Source organism: Carassius carassius, chromosome 1 (assembly GCF_963082965.1).
Source record: "Carassius carassius chromosome 1, fCarCar2.1, whole genome shotgun sequence".
Taxonomy (NCBI): domain Eukaryota; kingdom Metazoa; phylum Chordata; class Actinopteri; order Cypriniformes; family Cyprinidae; genus Carassius; species Carassius carassius.
In genome coordinates, this window is record NC_081755.1 from 43,721,799 (window position 1) to 43,746,509 (window position 24,711).

The 24,711-nt window shown below is 42.8% G+C and overlaps 1 protein-coding gene and 1 long non-coding RNA gene across 2 annotated transcripts in view; one reads left to right on the forward strand and one right to left on the reverse strand.

Moving 5' to 3' along the window:
- The window catches only part of LOC132152097 (leukocyte immunoglobulin-like receptor subfamily B member 1), a 100,450-nt gene that overhangs the window by 59,273 nt on the left and 16,466 nt on the right, over nucleotides 1–24,711 (forward strand). The window lies entirely within an intron of this gene.
- LOC132152113 (uncharacterized) lies at nucleotides 11,512–12,943 on the reverse strand. The gene is made up of 5 exons (XR_009436481.1): nucleotides 12,722–12,943; nucleotides 12,047–12,067; nucleotides 11,857–11,892; nucleotides 11,659–11,727; nucleotides 11,512–11,557 (listed from the first exon to the last, which is right to left on the reverse strand). It is a non-coding gene; the product is annotated as an uncharacterized LOC132152113 (long non-coding RNA).

The following is a 24,711-nucleotide window of genomic DNA, read 5'->3' on the forward strand; positions in this document are numbered from 1 at the left end:
GGCCTTGGCCTTGGTGCGCGCCCCCACTTGGAGTAGAGTCTCACGGGCTCTGGTCCAAGTGCGGTGGCATCTCTGGACGAAGGCGTGAGCGGAGGGGACCGCAACTTCGGATTCCATACTGGGAAAAATAGGTGGCTGGTAACCTACACTACACTCAAAAGGAGATAGGCTCGTAGCTGATACTGGTAAGGTATTGTGGGCGTACTCCACCTCATTGCCCTCTTACTGGCGAAAGTTCTAGGCTGGAGGGCAAAATGCATATCACAACGGTTAAGGAAAGCTCTACAATAGTCAGGCTCACCCGAGTACGCTTCCGGAATCGGGAGGCGTGGTTCCGGCTGGGAGGGGGCCTCCGATGGTGCTGGTGGAACAGACGGTGTGAGTGGCGCAGTGGGAGCTCGTAATAGCTGGAACTGTTGGGTGAGCTCGGACACCTGCGTCACTAAAGCCTGAACCGCGCGACCAGTGTCGTTAAGAGTCCGCTCCTGGGAGTCCATCCTCCGAACACTGGCGCGGAGGAAAACTTTGAGGGAGGAAGGTTGATTACTCGCTGCCTCCATGTTAGTCAGATCGTTCTGTGATGCTAACAATGGAGGACAGGAGGCAGATGCAAGTAAAGGTAGTTTATTGACAGGAGTTGTGATGGATGAATGCTGGTGAGTGACGCAGGAACCACGATGGCAGCACAGACAGGTGGGTAGGTGATTTGAGTGTGTTGGTAGCAATGACGGTGGTGGTAGATCGGTGATCCGTGGTGATAATCCGTGAGTGACTGTGATAATCCAAAGGAGACCGGAACAGGAAACAGGGCAAGGACAGGAACACAGAAGCACGAACAGACATCAACACATGGACCTCAAACAACGATCTGACAAACAGGGCGAAAGACAGGGCGTTAAATAGGCGGTTGGAATGAGATGCACCTGCCGCTGATCAGGCAATCAGTGGCAACACCCACATGAACCAATCAACTTGACATAACATGACTACAGCTGGAGACGGTGCATTCACGAACCGTGACAGTACCCCTCTTCAGTACCCAGAATCTCTTACCTGTCGATTGTAATCATCGATAAGGGAGTGATCCAGGATGTCCCTAGCAGGTACCCAACTTCTCTCCTCCGGACTGTAACCCTCCCAGTCCACCAAGTACTGAAATACGCGTCCCCTCCTTCTAGAGTCCAGAATTCGATTTACCAAATAGGTGGTAATGTGAACCAATCAACATGACATAACATGACTACAGCTGGAGACGGTGCATTCACGAACCGTGACAAGTTCACTCTCATATTAAATTTTGGTATGTTTTAGCTTACCTCAAGGACATCCAAGATGTAGGTTTCTTTGTTTCCTCGGTATTTCCCATTTTGATATTTTTAGGTCCAACCGTTCTTGTCTGTGACTCACATAATGGATGTCTATGGTCACCACCTCAAAGAGCATGCACAGAGGAGTCAAAATTAAACAATTCCCCATCATAAGTACACATTGATGACCGAATACACGAAACGAGCGGTTGTGTAAGAAAACGAACAGTATTTATATCTTTTTTACCTTTTGTACACAACCACGTCCAACTGATCTGAGTTCGCGAGTGCTTCCCGATGTGACGTGCACGCGTGCTCTGGTTTAGTCTGCGCAAGCGCGGAAAGCCCCAGATGTGATGTCTCGCGCATGCACATCACTCATTGTTTACCACACGCTACGCTTTCAATCTGCACTGTCTGAAATATAATGCAGTAATTGTAATAAATTAATGTTTATAATGCACCCTATAATCGTTGCTTATAATAAAAATACAACACATTACTCACTCTATTGACAGCGTGCCATTGGGTCCCTCTGGCATTGGACATCGCCTCCAGTTTATACGTGGCACACTAAACACAACGTGCAAAACGCTGCGTCTCAACAGCGGAGAAAAATCAGGATCGTCAGGCAGGCGCGTGATGTGATACTGTCAACGTCCTCGTCGTCATCTTGTAGTTGTTCCATTCGTGACAGCATATGCTCTCCACTTCTGTTGGCATCTCACAACACTTGCTACACCACCAATTTTGAAGAGATCTCTGTCTCTGAGGCTTGAAGACGTGCTGCTGCAGCGGATCGCTCCTGAGTACTTGGTCTGTGTATTCTGTTTCAAATAAATATGGTTGTGAAAAAAATTCAACGTTGTCTATGGATATATTGAAATAGTCTTCCATTGCAATTTCCTGTACGTCTAAATATGTTTAGATCTTCACAGTGAAAGGTAATACTTCCGAAACCATAGGCAGTAAGTGTAAACAATGAGTGATGTACACGCGCAAGAGATCGCTTCCGGTGCTTTCCGCGCTTGCGCAGACTAAGCCAGAGCGTGCGCGCACGTCACATCGGGAAGCACTAGCGCACTCAGATCAGTTGGACGTGGTTGTGTACAAGAGGTAAAAACGATATAAATACTGTTCGTTTTCTTACACAATCCGCTCGTTTCGCGTCTTAGGTCATCAATGTGTACTTACGATGGGGAATTGTTTAATTTTGACTCCTCTGTGCATGCTCTTTGAGGTGGTGACCATAGACATCCATTATGTGAGTCACAGACAAGAACGGTTGGACCTAAAAATATCAAAATGGGAAATACTGAGGAAACAGAGAAACCTACATCTTGGATGTCCTTGAGGTAAGCTAAAACATACCAAAATTTTAGATGAGAGTGAACTATCCCTTTAAAGTGACTCGATGGGTTAACAGCCTGAGACCCAGCTGAATATAAAGCATTTAATTTCAAGAATTAAAAAAAAAAAAAAAAAACTTTGTCACACAAACATCAAATTTCAGTGTGTGACTCTCAACAATGGTGACATGCTTCATGCAGCAATGTATTTTGGGTACGTCATACAAAACTCATCCATGGCACCTAGAATGCATTGTGGCATGAAGCATGTCACCATTGTTGAAATTCATACACTAATTATTGAGGTCTAAACAGTCTGTGTTACAGAAAGGTTCATGAACAAAGTAACTTTAAAAGAATAGACAACAATATACAGTATATGGTATAAATCTGCAGGATCCTATGCATTGCAGCACATTTGCTATAGTCACTAACAGTAAAGTAATAGCATATACTAGTCTCAAGATAAAACCAGTTGAACAGATCATTATATGATGAAATGTTAAACATCAGCATGTAACCCATGTCACCTGCATGATTTGTTTAATGCTCACTGTTTTCGCCGTAATAAATATAGTTACAGCAGTTAAACAAAAAGTAACACTGAAAAGAGTCATACTGCCTAAGTACTGATCATCATAATGGTGACGTCAAAATAAATGATTATTTTCAATAAACACCTCTGTTAATCTCTAAAAGAACTTTTTAACATTTATGACAGAAATAAAGTAATCTTGTTTATAATCAGTCAAATTGGTAATACTGTTTTTGGAGTTATTTACACTGGAGTTTGACATCAAACAAAGGTTGGGTTTTCACTTTCAACCAACATTTGACTTCTGAGCCCCATCTAGTGTGATGGCAGGGTTTATAAGAATGTTAGAGGATAATTTTCTAGCAATGTTATCAATAGACATTTTTAGAATGTTTTTAGAGAATGTTATCCTACCTTTTAAAAGAACATTCTGGGAACTAAAATAAAACTTCTCGCTGAAAACATTCCCAGAACATGAAACATTTCTAGCTGGGATGCAAACTCATGATCCTAGTAAACGGCTGCTTCAATTAGGGTACAATATTCAAATATTTATTTATCAGTTATTGTTCACCTGTTTGGAAGTTGAAAACAAACATTTTAGCATTATTAAATGATCAACATGTTTTGATTTGTTAATAGAAAGTAGCAACAGAACTTCCACTGTCAGGCCAAAAGCGGACTTGCTTGTGCGTGCCAGGGCCAGTCTGATGTTGTCACAGGTTATGCTACCGTGAGGAGCATGGAGCGAGGAACAAGGAGATGCAGAGTCCAATTCAAACAAACAGTCTTTAATAATGTCCAAGTAACAGGAAAACACATGTAGCAAGGAGTGATCAAGGGATCATGGTGGAGCAGGCTGTTTAGGTTATCATGGTGGATCAGAGGATTCAGGAGGGCATGGCGGATCCTCTGTGACCCTATCCGGCTCTGCCACCAGGGGCACGGGCATATGCTGGATTCAGGGACTGGGAAGCACTTGCAAGGATCTAGCACTGGAGGGTGCTCTGGAGGAGCAGGCACAGCAAAGCGCTTTCGAGAAGCTGGCACTCAAGCGAAATCAGAGGCAGGAGCCGACACTGGAGTGAGCTCTGGGGCTGGGATTAGGGCTGTGAACAGTCCTTTCCTCCTCATCTTCCTCCCTTGTTTACAGGTGAATTGGGTGGATGGCAAGCTTGTGTGAGCTGCAGCTGGCGGGCTTGACATCAGAGCAGCTAATGGAGGGGTTTCAGATCGGGTTCAGAAACTCTCCAGACACCGGATGACTGCCTCTTTCCAGTCGAGGTTGGTGGTGTCTGGGAGCTCCTTGTGCTGATGGTATGTCATCCCAAGCCGGAACAGCATCACAAGGGTTTCCCTCTCGAAGGGAGTTGGCGAGGGCGAGTGACACAAATGCCCTCGAGTGGACAATTGGGTCAAGGCTCGCCTGAGCCACGGCAGTGAACCTTGCTAATTCTTCCATATGAGCAGGGAGAAACAAATGGGAAAACAAAAATACTTTTCAAAAAAACGAAAACTAAAAACTGAGGAGAAAGGGTCCCCATCACTTATGTTTTGTGGTCTGGAATTCTATCATGGGTTGTGCTACTGTGAGAAGCAAGGAGCAAGGAACAGAGTCCAATTTTAACAGTCTTTAGTAATGTCCAAGGAAACAGAAAAACACAAGTAACAAGGGGTGAACATGAATCATTCCAGACCAAGATCTTAAATGCACAAGGAAACGAGGACAATAACTAGACAATACTGGAAAAAATTGGAAACAATTAGGAATGGAACGGAAAGAACCAAATAAGGCTATTCAGGAACTATAGAGGGACATTTGACAGATGGATTATGATCACCACACAAAGCAGAAATGTTTAAGTGATGCAAAGGACTACGCTAGTAGTAAACATAGTAAATCCGACCGCTTAAAGAAATCAAACAAATATGTGCTATCACAGTCAGGGCCGGCCCGCAGCATAGGCGGTATAGGCAAATGCTAAGGGCGCCACTCATCCAAAGGGGCGCCAGAATGAGTGAACCGAGCGCCAACCTCCCGCTCTCTCTCGTGAGGCCAATAAGGAAGTGACTAAAACTGCAATTCATCGACTGGCCGCTTGAGGCTGGTTGCAAAAGGGAGTCAGTCCCATAGACTCCCCATGTTAAAATGCCCAACTTTACAGCAGGAAAAAACATGTTTACAGCCTGGTTCAAAAAATTATTTTGGTCTAAATAGCTAATTTTTCCCTTCATGACAACTGTGAGGGGGGTGGATTTTTTTATAACTCATCCGTTTAAATTATATTAAAACTTAAAGTTCTGCATAATTAAGGGCGTAGACACTTGAGTGACAGGTGGATTGCTGCTGCTGTCACAGCCGCCGCGCTAGGTGGGAGTGGCTACAGCAACTAGCTCCCGCCTTTTTGCCCATTTTTGATTGTCCGGGAGAGTCGCGCGGTGACGCGCTGCCAAAAGGCGACGGCCCGCTCTACACACTTTAGGCTTCAAAAGCACACTTAAGGAGTCTACGGGTGACGTCACGGGTACTTCGTCCATGTTTTTATACAGTCTATGGAGTGAACGAGTGAATTATTTATTTATTTTTTATTTATTTTTTTACATATTTTTTTTTATAATAGGCTACTATTTAATAACCATTAATTCGAAATACTACCAAATAAAGCAAAAAAAAAAAAAAAAAAGTCCGGCTCTTCAATCTTCCCCCGCGCATCGAGTGCTTGAAGTGCGTCAGAAACAGAGTGCGCGCATGATCAGTTGTTGGTAAATTGTTGTGTAGCGTGCCCGACGCCGCATCCAATGTAGACAGCACTGCTTTTGTTAACACACAGCTCGTAGAAACGGGCCTGGCAGCTCGCGCTAGTTCTAGACACAGTGAAAGTTTCCTGATTGTGACGGAAGGCCGAATTTACATGGCACATTATAAATGAGCATAGTCTGCAATAGATACAGTGCCAAAAAGAAGAGAAGAGGATAAAGACAGAGGTAAAGAGATGTAGTGAAAGAACAATTTATTGCATAGGAGTAAGATACCATAATTTCATGGCAGTTATTTTTATCTTAAACTTAATGTTAGCAGTTGTTCTGAGTTCTGAGTCCCCAGACTGTGATTTTGTACAATCATGTCAGTTTTAAGACGCATTTTTTATTATCACTTTTTTATTAATGTTTTACTCTACAGTTGTGCAGTTTTGGGGGGATACAGTACAGGCCAAAAGTTTGGAAATATTACTATTTTTAATGTTTTTCAAAGAAGTTTCTTCTGCTCATCAAGCCTGCATTTATTTGATCAAAAATACAGAAAAAAATGTAATATTGTGATATATTATTACAATTTAAAATAATTTGTTTTCAATTTATTATACCTTAAATTATCATTTATTTCTGTGATGCAAAGCTGAATTTTCAGCACCATTACTCCATTCTTCAGTGTCACATGTGACATCCGGTCTATCACATGATCCTTTAGAAATCATTCTAATATGATGATTTATTATGAGTGTTGGAAACTGTTCTGCTGTAATGTGTGTGTGTGTGTGTGTGTGTATATATATATATATATATATATATATATATATATATATATATATATATATATATATTCTAAATCATGAACACAATGACAGGGTGAAATGGGCTGTGATGCATGGGGCGCCAGGTAAAATCTTGCCTAGGGCAGCAAATTGGTCAGGGCCGGCCCTGATCACAGTCATTTATTTATTTAGTAACATATTTTATCTGTCAGTAATTCTAGCCTCTTTATACAAGCATGTACATTTATTGCAAATATGTCCCTAATTTAAGACTTCATCTGTAATGCTGTGTAGGTTATTCTGATTTTAAACTGTTTATGCTTCCTTTCTTAAAATAAAGAAACAGTGCCTGGATATTCTGGAGCTGGCGCATTGTTAAAACGTTCTTACAGTGTCACAGTGAAAGCCAAAGAACCGTGACCTCTTGCTGCAGTCAATCAGGGTTTACATGTCAATTATGAAATATTTAGCATTTTAGAACATAACCCATTCAACACATGAGATCATGCAATGATCAGAGGGACATCAGACTATTCTGATATTGTGATACTCACATTGTGAGTAATATGTGAGATTATTGTGAATTAGTGATGGATCGTTCTTGAACGATTCGTTCAATTTGAACGAACCTTTAATGTGACTCGGGAAGAACGAGTCGGCTCAGTGAGTGATTCGTTCAGTTGCCTATCAATAAATTCTAAAGGTTCTGTACTGGAATTAGGCTAGTTCATCTGCTTCAGTCAATGCAGTCTGAGGCGTAAAGAGAATTGATTAGATCATCTCATGAGTCTTTCGGGTTTGAGTCATTTCTTTATCACATTACAGACCCATAAGCTTTAACCTATGCAGTCTGAGCCGGAAAGAGACTTAATGGCTACAAAGATCTTGTAATATAAAAGGAGTGTATTTCATTGACAACTTCAATCTTTTCTGGGGCCATAAACAACTGTTTAAACCGGATGGCCTCCACCCAAACAAACTTGATGCTAGAGTGTTTAAGGACAATATCTACTTCTCCCTCCGTCATCCTTCAGCAGAGTGTGTCAATCCATTCAGCACACACACACAGGGTCCGAGTCATCATGTGGTTGACATATCCCACAAGAACACTGATAACACCATGCAGCCAAAACAAGCACTGCTGATAGACACTATCCCGGCTGAGCCCTGCCCACAGAGCTCCTCACAGACAGACTGTGATGTATCAAAACAGCTACAAGATTCACCACCCAAGGACGACTTTCTGGAAAACAGCAAGGGAAGCCAGCACAACATATCACAGCCACCGGAAACAATAGAGACACAGCCCATCTCACCAGACACATTATCCCTTTCTCCAGCATCTCCACTTCTGTGCTTTTCACAGAAAATGGAGGAAATTGGTGTATGCTGGGACTAAACTCTCTCAATCATTTGCTGCAAGCCCACAGATATCAACAAAAAAACGGCGGGTCCCCCAACCACCAAAGCCTGTGGTTCCTGCTCCTGCGAGAGCTCTTCGACCGCTGCCACAACGCCAAGGCCCAAACCCTCTATATGCTGAAGGTGAACCAAAAACAACTGATAGCAGCTCTCAGTGATATGTGTTGGGTCCCCGCTATAATAACAGCAACATTCACAAATGCCTACAGCACAAATGCCTGTAGCTTTCTCTATTTCAGTTTTATCATGTGATAGAAAGTCTAAGGCCATCTCAAGCCGAAGGGCAAACTCATCTAATCTGCGGCCTATTATGCATCAAACTAAGATTGATGTAAAGACACAAAGCACTGCCATCAAGTTAGCATCTTTAAACATTTGCTCACTAAAAAATAAATTATTTCTAATCAATGACTTTATAACCACAAACAATCTGGATTTTATGTTTCTAAACGAAACATGACTTGAAGACAGCTGCAATGCAACAGTCCTTAATGAAGCAGCCCCTCCTAACTTCACTTACATGGGTGTCTGCAGGACTGTTAGGAGAGGTGGAGGTGTAGCTGCTCTATTTAAAGATGTATATCAACGCAAGCAAGTGTCATTTGGTCAGTACTTGTGTTTTGAATATCTAGGGATTGTGCTGAAAGGTAATCCAAGCATTCTGTTTATTATTATTTACAGGCCTCTAAAATACTCTTCTGCCTTTGTTGAAGAGGTCACAGAAATGTTATCAATGATTTTCTCAGAGTTGGACTGTTTTGCTATTGCAGGGGATTTTAATATTCACATAGATAATACAGAAAACAAAACTACAAAAGAAATGATAACGGTTCTAAACACTTTTGACTTGACTCAGTATGTGCATGGGCTCTGCTACTACTGAATCTAGATCGGTCTCTGTCAGTAGGAGGTGCATTAACGAGAACACAAGTGTACTATTTATGGAGGCAATATCTTTAACACCAAGCATTTCTGCAGTCTCTGTTGATATTCTCCTTGATTCCTTTAACTCAAAAGTTAAGAATGTTATTGATGATATTGCTCCAATAATAATCAGTAAGAAAACAAACAGACAGAAATCAGTTTGGAGAAGATCAACAGCAATTCAGACTATGAAAAGACAATGCAGAAAAGCAGAGCGGATGTGGCGGAAGTCAAAACTTGAAATTCACTATAGCATCTATAAAGACAGCCTTCATGATTTTAATGGCGTGATTTTTCTTCCCAACCCAGTTGAGCGCAAACCACACCCCCTACGTGAAAACCCCACCCCGCAGCCATTACTCACGTCTCTAGGTCGATTTCATTGGTCAACTCTATCACAGTGCTTATTGCTACACTGCGTTGAAACAAACGAACAAATTTTAATATAATCATAGATATGTGGATATAATATCCAAAACAAAAATAAAAGGGTGTACAAAAAAAAAAAAAAAATAGTGAATAAAGTTACATAATGTAGGCTGCTATAAAACAGGGACACAGAGTAGCTTAATACTGATATATATATATCGGTATATATAATTTAGTATAGCAAACAATATGACCTCCTTACCTGCATTCCTAGCTCACAATTCAAGACTTTAGGTGCATTTTGACTTAAAGTGGCATCAAAGTAACCCAACAACGATTTAAAAGCATGTCTTTGTTTGCATTTTGCGTGATGATTAGTAATAATCAACTTGCTGACTTGCCATAGAATGCTTTCTTTATCAATTACATAGATAAAATACAAAAATGTCCTGGTACACAAAAACATTACATGCAATTCACAATTGCTATAAAAACTTTTGAAAAAAATTTCTGTGCAGTTAATATTTTTAACAAGTTCCAAAAAATGATTTAAAAAATGGCTACATAACCTGCAGTCTGGATCTAAATTTCATAAATAATACTATGTTTGCATTAACTAATCTACTAAATAACCATTTTTAAACACACTCACACACACCTAAACCCACCCACGTCATACAAATATTTTTATGCTTGATGTGAGTAATTCATTGCCACAGATTCTGACAATTTGTGGCGAACCCTGACAGCCCTTTTCCCAGTATATCTGCTGTAGTCATGCTCTGATCCAGAACTGCATTTTCTGGGGCGTCCAGCTGTCAAACGCTGCCTAGAACCAGTCTTAGCTGTTCTTCTGGCCACTGCTGTTGGCTGACAGCCAATAATAGGACCTGGTCGTCTAGTAGCTCGTCTTAATGCTGCTGCACGTTTTGATACAGACATCCCTTTACCAAAGCAGTAAAATGCAGAGATCAGTTGGGTCTGGTTGTGCTGCATCTTTTCACGCTGCTTGGCCATTTTAGACATGGCATTACTGTAGTCTGGGTTTTCAGCCATTACACTGAGCAGTCTCAGCATCCGTTTCACAGGAGACTGAGGTAAAGATGCTGTTTAAAGAGACAACAATAAAAAACTATTATATAACAACAAACACCCACAAATGCCTAATAAAAGTAATTCTGTTTGAAAACACTGTTCTCAACAACAGGAATCACACCGTCCTGTTTAAATATATGCCTATACAGTCATCTAGTGGTTATACTACAGTATTGCACTTGATTACATGTATCTCTTTCTATTAATCTGCCTTCATTCACTGGATTTTAAATACCTTTGTTTTAATTTACCTACTTTTAACTTACTGGATTAATAAAAAAAAAAAAATAGTATAAAATGTTTTTTAATAATTTTCTTTTTTTTACAGAAATAAATGGCGTATAATTGAATACAGAATATTGTTTAGTAGTAGATCCCCTCAAAATACTAAAAAGCTTGCACTTAAGACCAAAAAGGTTAAAGCAAGAATACCAAACGGCAGACCATGCCAACGTGTGGAAAGTTAAAAAAATCAAACATCTGACATAATTTACTCAGCATAAGGTTATTCCAAATATACATAGCATGGAAAAATTACAATGCAACTATACTACAGCAACTGTTTGATTACCAACCAATAACCATTTTAAGGTGAACTATCCATTTAAGGACCCCAAAATGCCCCAAAACGGTTGGTAAAAAAAACAAAGAAAAAGCTAGGGCCCAAATAAGCATCTATACAGAATTTTTAATGTAACTTTAAGCTTAATTGACTCACCTCCCTCTGAGTTACCCTGAACACAGGGATGGTTGGAGTATGGGTACTCTTGCATAGGTGATATCTGTTGCCGTTGTGTAGAGCTGGTCGAAGACAGGTCCAGCTGACGTGACTCTACAATTCAAAAGATACAGATAGACAAATTGAAATGTTACAAGAGTGTTTCTGTTCAATATGCCACCATAAGAAAGAAAATAAATGAAAATACATAAAAAAACACCACCATCCCTCCCTTTATACTGACCATCATCTTCAGCACTGATACTGATGATCAGAAGTGCAGGTTTCTTGCTTCGGAGGCATGTCTAAAAAAAATGTATACTAATGTTGCACTGCTGTACTAGTTGTTTTGTTAAGAATTAAGCATGTTTGATGAAATTTCTTTGTCCCACTTGAACTTCCTTACCTGGAGCTAATGTGCTTGGCGTTGGCATATTTTGCCGTAAAGGGTTTAGAAAGTCAAGAGAAACTGAGGCTGTGAAGATGATGAACAAGACATATAATTAATATAATAATTTAATAGTTAAAATATCCAAAGAAGAAAGTTTTTAAAAACAGCATTAGTCAGTGTGTCTGACAACCTATGGTAGAAATAAATAATTACCTTTTGTTATTTTCAGCAGCTCAGCCCTCATTTCAGCTGTTGTGGGAAGAAAGTTGATGGAGGTGATGTTGTAATTTTGCACTACTGCTGCCTGGTGTTTGCATGGTGCCCCACTATGGCCAACTGGACAAGTGCAGAGCTCCAACTCCATGTCCACTGTATATGTGTGCCCTGATGTGGATGATCTCACCTGAAATTTCTTTTCTCCAACCTAACAGTGACATAAAGACAAAAATACAGACATATTGGATGTTTCTCAATTATAAAAATGCACAGAACGGACCTGCATTCTCGCGTAGGCTGGTCTTGCCAGACTATTGCTTTAAAGAATTAACATTTGAAGGACAATAGGACACAGAACACATCTTTGTGAGAATCGAGATGCACAGTGATCTGGTTGCTCAACTTACCATTCCAGCAGTTAAGAGAGGGACAGCACAACAAATTACATATTACTTCACAGATGTTATAACCTACTACAACACTGGGTTACATTGTTTATTTTATATTTTTATTTTGCTGCACGTATTTGTGAATGTGTATACAAATTGAATGGTACTAAAGCTTTGTCGATGTTAAGATTATTTTAAATATACCAATAAAAAGTACTGCAGGATTTATTTAGGTCTCTATCACTTTATTAAATTTGTGTAAAACGAAAGGAAAAATGTTTGCTTTTTACATCAGATCATTTTCATGTGTCCTCTGTACTTGCATTCTTATTGGAGTTTAACTTTGACAGTTGATGATGACAGTATGAAAACACAAGACTTAAAAGGCTTAAAAACACATTTAGAGAAACAACCGTTTGTAAAATTAACCAACAAGTTTTTTTAATGATCCATAATTAAAAATTAAATTTTACCTGAGAAATATCAGATGCTTTGATATTACTTTGTGTAGCAAGAAATCTTGACCGGTGGAATGCCTCCCAATGGCCAAGAGCAACGTCTGTCACACGTGCTTCATAGTACATCTCTAGTCGGGTAATGAAAAGGTTGAATAATTGAGGCAGGTTGAATGCTTTTGTCCTATGAAGTATTTTGTCTTTCAAGACACGCATTGCAGCCTCCATATAGTTATTGGTTTGGTTGCCACGTGTTGGGAAGTCCCTCCTATAGCTGAGAGCCCAACTCTCACGTCTGCTGTAAAGATTCTGTAGATAGGTCAGGAACTTCCTGTATCTGTAATGGGTAAAGAGAAATTGTAAAGAATAAATAATAAAAACAATAAAACCCTCAGAATAGGCCTCGGGAGGGTAAATGCATCAGAAGTACTACTAAAATATTTGAGCTACCTCTAACTGTCTACTATTTTCTCTACCTGGTGGTCAAAGGGTTGTCAAAGGCTTGCTGGTAGAGTAATTCAACTGTACTCATCTCCCTGGCATAAAGCATGTCTTTTACTATGCTGAACATTGTCTGCCTGTCCTTCATCTCAACTTCGTGTTCTTTGTTCCACAACCACCTCCACACAGCTTGGAGAAGATGAAATATGCAGAGCAGTTGTGCGGCTTCAGGAAAGACCTGTGCTATAGCTCCCTTCTCAGCCTTTGAGTCATCTGTCAAAAACACACAAGGGCCTGCCTCACCTCGCCCTCCAAAGGCATCATTTTTCAGTAAGGACTTCAGCAGCTCTAATCCCTCACTAATTGTCTTCTCATCTTCTGACTGTGTTATCACTATCCCAAGAGGAAGACCACCTGCACAGGTGTGTGTGAGGAGGAGAAACACCCTGCAGTTCTCCCGGTCCATGTTACCAGATGAATCCATAAAACACATTTCTCCACTATTTGAGAGACTGTGTGTTTGTTTCATCAATGGGGAGCAAATGGCTACAAGAGGTGTTCCTGCTGAAGATATTTTAAGCTTGGCGCAGGTGTCATTACAGGCTGCATTGTAGGATTCTACCTGCCTTTCCAAAGCCGCTAGCATTCCCTCCCCACTTTGCTCTCCAAACTCCTGCTTTTTCAACTTCTGATACAGTCTGCAAATTAAAATTGTCTTGACTAAATAAGTTCGTCAAAGCAACTGATTTGCACCAAGTGAAATTTGACTGAAGGTCTGGGCAAATGGCACGGTTGGCTGAGACGTATACATATTTGTTGCCATGCTCAGCCAACAGGTCACTTTTAAGTACAGCCAGAGCTGAGGTTGGACTGTGCCCAACCTCAAACAACTGTGTCAGGCTTTCAATTGCCTTGACCCCTACATCCTTGTGCCTCAGTGCCTCCGCAACAAAGATGATTGTGTACATTGTACAAACGCACCGAAGTTGGGTAAGTAGGTATAAGGGGATCAATGCTCCTGAAAAATAAAAACAAATCACACAAAGAAGCAAGCAAAAGCACTTATTTTATCCAATCTTGACATTTCTAAACCACCTACTAGTTCCTCCCCTTTTGTTTGTAGTCTTCACCAGAGTGCAAACCATTTTTTACTCACAGCATGTATTTTTTGATAGCCGCCTTTGATTAGCCGTGTCTGATCGGACATAAACATTGTGCTGGCACCTGTAATGAGCCTAAAGATAGACATGATATGAATGTTTAAATATGTATAGAAGTATGCACAAATCTTAGACATGTTAATTTTTTTATTTAGTTATTTAGATATTTTACATTACTCTGGCAATAGAAAATTATGTCCAAACTTACATTTTGCTATTAATTGTAATTATTATTATTATTATTATTATTATTATTACTCCTTTAGTTGTCCAGGAAAACATCTCATTGACATATAAGATCTCTTCTTCCAGGGAGAAAATTGTAACAAGTCCAACAGCAAAAAGTATGGACTACACAGATATCTGATCTCAGTTTCAACAGTCCAACAGGGATTCCATGAAGAAACAAAAAAAGACAGGCTACATACTGTGCAAATATCTCCAAGACCTTTGGATAAATCAACCTGCAAAGCTAAAAAAAAATTAAAAATGTATACGCATTTGTGAAAATTGCTGTAAATTGATGATGCTTTCAGAAATAATGTCATAAATTATGTATTTTTATTAAATAATGTCATGAATACATTTTTATTAATGTTTTAGATTTTATTATTTAGATTTTCAGGTATATTTCTCCAAGTGTATTGGAGATTTTGCCACAGGTTTTAGTGTCTCTCCATTTTTTCACCTCTTTATGCAATCCCAGATGGACTAGATGATGGTGAGATTTGATCTACTTTATGTGTGAACCATATGATTTCAGATCCCCTGTGCATACAAAAATCCATGCATCCATCCATCCATCTCACTTGTCCTAAGGTTATACAAATACTGGAGTCTACAGATAGCAAGTCCATCACAGGGATACAAATCTCACTGGACTATTTCAATTAATGGTAAAAGTCAGTGTTAACTAATATGACTTACTGGCAGAATAAAGTGAAATATAGATAATACATATATAAATAATGGTCTTGAAATTTGGGGGAAGAATCTAATGTGCTTTTTGCACAGTAAAATTCTGTATGTTAACAAAATTTACTGTAAAGTCATTTTCAGTGTAACTAATGGTCTTACACTTATATAGTGTAAAGATTAATTAAATTATTTGCTATTACCTTATAAAGTACACGTTGTCCCTTATTTGGTTTTGTCACTGCCACTCTCCAACTCACTCGTTATGATTCACTAAGCTTTCCCAACCATTCCTTTACTTCACTTATTTCTGTCAATGCAATTCTTAGTGATGCCTCAAAACTTGTGTGGTCCAGGCGTGAGTCGCCTTCTGTAGTGCACAAACGATAGGTGCAGAAGTGATATTTATACCCAGGAGGCAACCAGTTCTGTAAAAGTGAAAAGAAGTCACCAAACAGAAAATTCACCCATTAGTATTATAACTGAGATGGCCCAACTTTTAGACACATAACAGTAAACCAAGTTTATTTAACAAATAAAATAAAATAAAATACTGGTGTCCAAAAACTTTTGCACAGTAGTGTGTGTGTATACACGGCCATTCAAAACTTTGGTATCAGTAAGACTTATGTTTTTAAATAAGTCAAGGCTGCATTTGATGATAAAAAATACAGAAAAAAACAATAATCTTGCAAAATGTTATGACAATATAAAACAAAGTTTCCTTCTTAAATATATATTAAACTGTCATTTATTTCTGTGACGTGCAGCTGTATTTTCACCATCATTACTCCAGTCTTCAGTGTCACATGTTCCTTCAGAAATTATTCTTATATGATGATTTATTATCAATGTTGGAAACTGTTGTGCTACTTAATATTTTTTTGGAACCTTTGATACTTTTTTTCAGGATTCTTTGTTGAATAAAAAGTTAAAAAGAAGTGCATTTATTCAAAATATAAATCTTTTATAAAATGTTAATATATGCTATCACTTGGTATTAATTTAACACTGAATAAACAACTTGCTGAATAACATTTTTTATTTCTTTCAAAAAAATTAAAAAGATTACTGAGCCCAAACTCTAGAACTGCAGAGTATATTGTTAGAAAAGATTAATATTTTGAATAAATGCTCTTCTTTTTAACTTTTTATTCATCAAAGAATCCTGAAAAAAGTATCACGGGATCCAAAAAGATATTTTTCTCAACTGGTTTGGGGAAAAAAACGTCTCGGTTACGTCTGTAACCTCGGTTCCCCGAGAAGGGAACGAGACGATGCGTCGATAACGCCTTGGGAACGCATTCTGCATGAGTGCGTCTGAAGCATCCATGTCAACTAGTCCAATGGCGAGAGTGAGCGTCAGGAGTGACATCACGACCAGGAATTGATAAAAACCCCAACCGGAGCAACCGGTGTTAACTTCGACAGTGCCGAAGCAAGTCGTTCACAGGAACGAAGGAAGTATGGCAGGGAGACACATCGTCTCGTTCCCTTCTCGGGGAACCGAGGTTACAGACGTAACCGAGACGTTCCCCATCGAGGGAGAGACGATGCGTCGATAACGCCTTGGGAACGAGAATACCCAAACCGCCATATTACAAGTGCCTGAGTGTCAGCCAGAAAAACCAACGGCTCAAGAATTAAAAAACCTGAGACCCGGGAGTAGCGTCCAGGTCTAGGCTATAAAACCTGACGAATGTGAGTGGCGAGGACCAGCCTGCCGCATCGCAAACATCCTGAAGAGAGGCCCCAAATAATAAGGCTCAAGAGGCCGTCATACTCCTAGTAGAATGAGCTCTTACCCCCAAAGGGCACGGTAGGTCAGAAGACTCATAGGCAAGAAGGATAGCCCCAACTATCCACTTACTAAGTGTCTGTTTAGTGGCAGGAAGACCTATCTTAGGTGACCCGAAACAAACAAACAGCTGATTGGATTTCCGAAAAGAAGAAGTCCGTTGAACATAAGTGTCCAATGCTCGCACCGGGCACAAGAGGTTAGACTTTTCCTGGTCCGATGATGCAAACGGGGGAGGACAGAAAGCCTGCAGAACAATAGGTCTCGGAACAACGGTCGGTACCTTAGGGACGTATCTCCGACTCTTTTTAGGGACGAAATAGCAAGGAGAAAAGTAGTCTTAAACGAAAGAAACTTCGAGAACCGAACTGGATTCTGTAACCCTTCTCTACTATCTGCAGGACCCATTGAGATATATTCGGCAGACTTCGCCATTCTGTCAGACACTCTACTAAGGGAACCAGCCTCTCGAGGCTGGCCTCTGGTGTAATTTGAACAGTTAGTGCGGGGACCTGAAGCCGAAACGCAGGAACCACCCGAGCTAACTGCTCTTGAACCCCCCTCAGAGGGAGCGAGCCCGACGCAGCGTCTGAGAGACACAGCGCCAGAGACCCGCTGGAGACCGCTGCGCCCCGAGGCACCAAGGGTGGCGGGGTTGGCAGGACGGCCCCGTGAGAGCACCGAGACCGGACGGGCACCCTATACTGAGGTGTACACCGCACCATCTCGATTGGGGCTGCCCTCACAGGTCTGACCCATTTGGCATCAGGACCTTTTCTTCTGAGCCGAAGCTTTCTTAGCGAGAAGAATGGTCCTCAGATCCGGCTTCTGCTTAGATTGCTTTGGCTGTGAGTGCTGGCTCGGTCCCCGTGATTTTTGAGGAGGAGCACGAGACGCAAAACTCTCTTTTTGAAAAACACGATATGAGGAGCATGAAGGCTGGGGCTGCCTTGCACGCCCAGCAGCATCAGGATTAGATCGGCGAGGGAGAAAACTTTTAAAAGCTTCAGAATGCTTTTTATTTTCTTGAAATCTTTCAACCACTTCATTCACAGCATCACCAAACAGACCTTCATGAGAAATGGGAGCGTCTAAAAGAAAAGATCTATCTTTATCTTTAATATCTGAAAGATTAAGCCAAAGAAACCAAAGCAGCCATAGATCTACCAATAGCACGTGCTGTTTCTTTAGTCGCCCTGAGAGATAAATCCGTAGCCCGACGAAGTTCGCGAATTTCGTCACGGCTGACCCCCTCACTGTTATATAACTCCCCCAGCAGCTCAGCCTGATAAGCCTGAAGCAAAGCCATCGAGTGAAGGCAAGCTCCAGCCTGACCTGCTGCTGTGTAAGCTTTTCCCACTAAATTAGATGTGATCTTTAAAGGCTTCGTGGGCAAAGTCGGGTTCTTAATAGATGACGCTGAACCAGGGGAAAGATAGCTCGCGAGCGTCTGTTCCGCCCGGGGCATCGCTTCATAACCATTTTCTTTCAGCCCTCTTATATCAGAATAAATGCGCACTTGAGGGCTGAAAAGACGTGATGAATATGGCTTATTCCACGATCTAGACAGCTCACTGTGAAGATCAGGGAAAAAAGGGAGAACCCGTGATGTAGGAGATGTTTTAAAAGACAGAAAACGCTCGTCTAATTTGCTTTTAGGACGAGCACTCTGTTTATCAGATGGTCAAGATATATGTAACTTATCTACAGCTCGTGTTAATACATCAACCAACTCCTCATATGCTGGGGAAAGAGATGGCGAATCCTCTTCCCCCCTGATTGTGTCACCTTCACTGCCCGTTACATCTAACTCCTCGGAGCTAGAGCAACGAAGCAATGAGCTCTCCCCCCGGGCGGAAGAAGCCGCGGGACGGGCTTCCGACACCGGAGTTTGAGCTATGGATCTCCCAGGTAAGGGAGGAGAAAGAGCCCTCGGACCCGTCTCCAACCCCGCTGAGAGATCCATTTGCGAACCCCAGGAATGCATTCTCCGTTCTGCCTCGGCAGAAGCGGGTCCTGCACCCTGAGGAGTGCGAGGCTTGCCGCTCTTCTCATTAAAGAGTGACAAGCGGGAGCGGAGCATGGGAAGCGAAAGCTTCTCACAATGCGGGCAATCAGTCTCCTCGAAGGCTGATAACGCATGCTCCACTCCCAAACAAACTACACAAAGCTTGTGTGTATCCCCACCCGTTAAATAACGCGGGCAGGGAGAAGCACACGGTTTGAATAGTTGCTTCGCCATAATATATAAACTTTGAACAAGACAACAGTAAATATGACAGACAATTTGACACAGATCGCTTGCTGAGGCACAGAAAGCTAACACAGGTTGCTCCGTTTGGGGTTTTTATCAATTCCTGGTCGTGACGTCACTCCTGACGCTCACTCTCGCCATTGGACTAGTTGACATGGATGCTTCAGACGCACTCAGAAGAAATGCGTTCCCAAGGCGTTATCGACGCATCGTCTCTCCCTCGATGGGGAATCACGCATTTTAATGTGAAACTAGCCGCAGGTAGACAGAATTTCTTCTCAAACCTTATAAACAGCAACTTAAATAACACTCGTACTCTTTTTGCCACTGTTGACTGACTGACAAACCCCCCAACTCAGATTCCCAGTGAAATGCTCTCAGACAGCAAATGCAATGAGTTTGCATCCTTCTTTTCTGAGAAGATCATCAATATCAGGAAGGCTATTAGCACATCCTCAAGTAATGCAGCGGTCAGACAGATTAGGCCACAATATCAAAAAGAAACTATGTCTATTTTTGAAGAAAAATTCTGGAAGACATAGTGCAGCACCTAAAATCATCAACCTGCTATCTTGACACACTTCCCACATCTTTTTCAAGAGTGTGCTTAACTGCTTAGAAGCAGATCTTTTAGAAGTGGTGAACACCTCACTTCTTTCTGGGACATTTCCAAACTGCAGTTGTTAAGCCACTCCTGAAAAAGAGCAATCTTGATAACACCATTTTGAGCAATTTTAGACCAATCTTCCTTTTATAGGCAAAATTATGGAAAAGGTCGTTTTTAATCAGCTGAACAAATGCTTAAACTCAAATGGATACCTGGACAATTTTCAATCTGATTTTCGACCGCATCACAGCACAGAGACAGCACTCATTAAGATAATAAATGATATTCGCTTAAATTGTGACTCTGGCAATATCATAACATACTACTAGAGAGAATGGAAAACTGGGTCGGGCTTTCTGGGATGGTACTCAAATGGTTCAGGTCATACTTAGAAGGGAGAGGCTATTATGTGAGTATAGGAGAGCATAAGTCTAAGTGGACGTCCATGACATGCGGGGTCCCACAAGGGTCAATTCTTGCACCGCTCTTGTTTAGCCTGTATATGCTTCCACTAAGTCAAATAATGAGAAAGAACCAAATTGCCTATCACTGTCACAGTGTCTGGGTTGTGTTCCCTGGGTTTCCACTAGGTCTCCCCCTTACTTGGTCACATTCCTCCTTGTTTGAGTTAATTGATTGTTCCCCACCTGTCTCCAGTTTTCCCCATTATCCTTTTGTGTATATATACCCGGTCTGTCTGAGTCCTTGTCACAGAGTCCTTGTTGTCTTATGTGTGATACTAGTCATAGTCTGCTTTTGCCGTGTGTTCTTGTTTTGTTTCATGTTTGGATACTCTTGTTTTGACCCTTCCTGGACTGTTTACCCTTTTGGATTTGCCCTAAATAAAACCTCATACCTGCACTTGGATCTCTCCTTGTTTCCTGTATCAGCGGACGTGACAGAAGGACTCCGTCACCTTGAGATCCAGCGGTATGTCGATTTACGCGTCTTCCCCAGCCACAGAGTGGGAGAGAAGCACTCAATTTGAGGGAACCCGCCTGGTCGTGTTTCGCGGGACCAGGGGAGGGCGCCGAGGAGGAGGTGGGCGAGAGGAAGCCCAGCATCGCTCTCCACCATGGCCCTCCTTTGACTCTGGGCTCACGTGGGAGGGACCAGAGCCGCCGTCTCACCAGGGCAGAAGGAGAAAGCCGGCGACACTGCCCATGATGACCGCGGGTCCAGCACCACAGCACAAGATGGCCGCCAACCCAACGCCGCTGCGGTGCATGGCCACCAACCCCACACCCGCACCCCGCAAGATGGAAGCCAGCCTCACACCACAGTGCAAGATGGCTGCCAGCTCAGCACCAACGCCCAAGATGGCCGCTGACACCTTTCTCGATTACTTCAAGATGTTATCAAAGATCCTAGATATTCCCAAGACGGTTCACGTCATGGCTGCTGAGCCAGCGACGCAGCACAAGATGGCCGCCAGACCAGAGCCACAGCACAAGATGGCCGCCAGCCCAGTGCCACCGCACAAGATGACCGCCAGCCCAGCGCCACAGCACAAGATGGTTGACTCAACACCTGAGTCTCCAGACAAGGTGCCACCGATTCGCCATCATAAAGGGCGGAGGAGGAGGAGACAGGCGTCTACCATTCCTCAAAGCCAGGAGGACGTTCCCGAGCAGGCCGCTGCCGTCCAGGAGGACGATTCCGAGCAGGCCATCGCCGTCCCCGAGGCGGTGCCCGATGCTGTTCTGGAGGCCGAGGCGGTGCCCAGCGCTTTTCCGGGGGCCGAGGCCGTGCCCGATGCCGAGGCGGTGCCCGGCGCTGTTCCGGAGACCGATGCGGTTCCGGGGGCCGAGGCGGAGACCGATGCGGTTCCGGGGGCCGAGGCGGTGACCGATGCGGTTCCGGGGGCCGAGGCGGTGACCGATGCAGTTCCGGGGGCCGAGGCGGTGCCCGATGTTGTTCCGGAGGCCGAGGCGGTGCCCGAGACCGCTCCCGAGGCCGTTACTGAGGCAGTGCCCGAGGCCGTTCCAGAGGCGGTGTCCGAAGCCGAGGCATCTCACGTCTCCACAGGCAGTCCTAATTCGAGTCAGGTGTTCATGGACCCTCCTGAGTCAGTGTTAGTCACCGTCGACCATCCAAAGTCAGGGCTAGTTCCTGTTGACCTTCCAGAGTCGAGTCAGGTTCCAGTTGACCCTCCAGAGTCGAGTCAGGTTCCAGTTGACCCTCCAGAGTCGAGTCAGGTTCCAGTTGACCCTCCAGAGTCGAGTCAGGTTCCAGTTGACCCTCCAGTGTCGAGTCAGGTCCCAGTGGACTCTCCAGAGTCGAGTCAGGTCCCAGTGGACTCTCCAGAGTCGAGTTAGGTCCCAGTGGACCCTCCAGAGTCGAGTCAGGTGATTGTTGAATTTTCAGAGTTGAGTGAGGTTCCGGTTGACCTTCCAGAGGCTAGTCAGGTGCTTGTGGACCCTCCAGAGTCAGGGCTAGTCACCGATGACCTTCCAGAGTCAAGGCCAGTCACCGATGACCCTCCAGAGTCAGGGCCAGTCACCGATGACCCTCCAGAGTCAGGGCCAGTCACCGATGACCCTCCAGAGTCAGGGCCAGTCACCGATGACCGTCCAGAGTCAGGGCCAGTCACCGATGACCGTCCAGAGTCAGGCCAGTCACCGATGACCTTCCAGAGCCAGGGCTTGGTACCATGGACTTTCCAGAGACAAGGCTAGTCATCGTGGACCTTTCTGAGTCAGGTCAAGTCACTGGGTGGCCTTCTGCTCCGCCCTGTTGGACTCCGGCATCGACCACAGGGGCGTGGTGGTCATCTGCTCCACCCTGGGGGACTCCGACGTCGACCACGAGGACGTGGGGGTCATCTGCTCCACCCTGGGGAACTCTGGCGTCGACCATGCGGACGTGGTGGTCCTCTGCTCCGCCCTGGGGGGCTTCAGCTCTGACCACACGGATATGGTGGTCTTCTGCTCCGCCCTGGGGGGCGCTTGCCTTGACCACAAGGGTGTGGTGGTCTTCTGCTCCGCCTTGGGGGGCTTCATGTTGTTTTTTCCTTTTGTTTTTGTGATTATTTCTGTCCCTGTTACTTTCTGTTAGTCTGGCCCTCCGTCCCTACCCCTGAACCTCCTCCGGTCCTCCTCCCTCCTGGTCTTCCTGTTTTGTGTTTACATTCTGGTGCCTGTTCCCCATGTTTTTCTTTTCTGGCCCTCCGTCCCTCCCCCTGAGCCTCCACCTGTCCGCCTCCCTCCTGGTCTCTGTTTTGTTTCTGTCTTGGAGCGTCTGGGAGCCGCTCCGTAGAGGGGGGGTACTGTCAAAGTGTCTGGGTTGTGTTCCCTGGGTTTCCACTAGGTGTCCTCCTTTTCCACGGTGTCTGTCACCTTATCACTTCCTGTTCCCTTATTTGGTCACCTTCCTCCTTGTTTGAGTTAATTGATTGTTCCCCACCTGTCTCCAGTTTTCCCCATTATCCTTTTGTGTATATATACCCGGTCTGTCTGAGTCCTTGTCACGGAGTCCTTGTTGTCTTATGTGTGATACTAGTCATAGTCTGCTTTTGCCGTGTGTTCTTGTTTTGTTTCATGTTTGGATACTCTGGTTTTGACCCTGCCTGGACTGTTTACCCTTTTGGATTTGCCCTAAATAAAACCTCATACCTGCACTTGGATCTCTCCTTGTTTCCTGTATCAGCGGACGTGACAATCACAGCTATGCTGATGATACCCAGATTTACCTAGCCTTATCTCCAAATGACTACAGCCCCATTGACTCCCTCTGTCAATGCATTGATGAAATTAATAGTTGGATGTGCTCGAACTTTCTACATTTAAACAAAGAAAAAACTGCAAAGTCATTGCATTTGGAAACAAAGATGAAGTGTTCAAGGTGAATGCATATCTTGACTCTAGGAGTCATACAACTAAAAATCAAGTCAGGAATCTTGATGTGATTCTAGAGACAGACCTAAGTTTCAGTAGTCATGTCAAAGCAGTAACTAAATCAGCATACTATCATTTAAAAAACATTGCAAGAATTAGATGTTTTGTTTCCAGCCAAGACTTGGAGAAACTTGTTCATGCCTTTATCACCAGCAGGGTGGACTACTGTAATGGGCTCCTCACCGGCCTTCCCAAAAAGACCATTAGACAGCTGCAGCTCATCCAGAACGCTGCTGCCAGGATTCTGACTAGAACCAGAAAATCTGAGCATATCACACCAGTCCTCAGGTCCTAACACTGGCTTCCAGTTACATTTAGGATTGATTGTAAAGTACTTTTACTCGTATATAAGTCACTAAATGACCTAGGACCGAAATATATTTTAGATATGTTCACTGAATATAAGCCTAACAGACCACTTAGATCATTAGGATCGAGTCAGTTAGAAATACCAAGGGTTCACACAAAACAAGGGGAGTCCTCCTTTAGTTACAATGCTGCCCGCAGTTGGAATCAGCTTCCAGAAGAGATCAGATGTGCTAAAACACTAGTCACATTTAAATCTAGACTTAAAACTCATCTGTTTAGCTGTGCATTTTTTGAATGAGCTCTGTGCAATGTCCGAACTAATTGCACTATATTTTCACAGTTTTCTTTATTTTGTTTTATTTAAAATTATTTTCAAACTGTTTTAAACTAATTTTAATAATTTTAAAAGTTTTTAAATTGCTTGTTTATTCTTGTTATTATTTTTGTTCATTATTATTTTACTTTCTTTTATGTAAAGCACTTTGAATTACCATTGTGTACGGAATGTGCTATATAAATAAACTTGCCTTGCCTTGCCTTAATAATAATGATAAACAACTCTTTTATTACCTTTGTTACAACATTTAGTGTATAGAAAATAACCATCATGACAGAAATTCATACATTT